Consider the following 573-nt stretch of genomic DNA (forward strand, 5'->3'; position numbering starts at 1 on the left):
ATAAATCTTCACACTTATAAAGTTAGATGAGTAAAACAATATATCATTCATGAAAGTTAAATTTTTGTCAAGTGGGTATGGATTTACACCAAAACATTACTTTCTATATGTTTGTGCTCATCTGTAGATTTCAGTATTCATCATACAGGCTGTTTGATGAACATCAATGTTTTTTCAAAAAAATCTGCATCCATACATGGATGCCAAATATCTAAAAACATAGAAAAAATAAGTGAAAAAACCAATAATCATTGTTGAAGTCGATATGCACAATTCAGTGTGGCTGTGAATCCAAATTCATCCTTCTTGGCGCAACGATTAAACGGTTTGAGTATGTCAAACCACTTGTATGAACATAACAAATCTAATACGTCCTATGCTCTATCTGAATAACATCTTCAAGAATGTTGTAACACTTCTCTTAGCTGAGGATTTGCCTTATCTATTCAAATAATTATACGATCATGCACAAACAACAACTCCGCTATTTTGTGTTTTTTTCTCCTTCTTTTTCTCTTTTGTGTGGAATCACTTCTAGCTTATTGTCATCCCCAATGGTCCTTGAGAAAACCA

The sequence above is a fragment of the Nymphaea colorata genome, chromosome 2 (genome assembly GCF_008831285.2).
Source record: "Nymphaea colorata isolate Beijing-Zhang1983 chromosome 2, ASM883128v2, whole genome shotgun sequence".
Taxonomy (NCBI): Eukaryota; Viridiplantae; Streptophyta; class Magnoliopsida; order Nymphaeales; family Nymphaeaceae; genus Nymphaea; species Nymphaea colorata.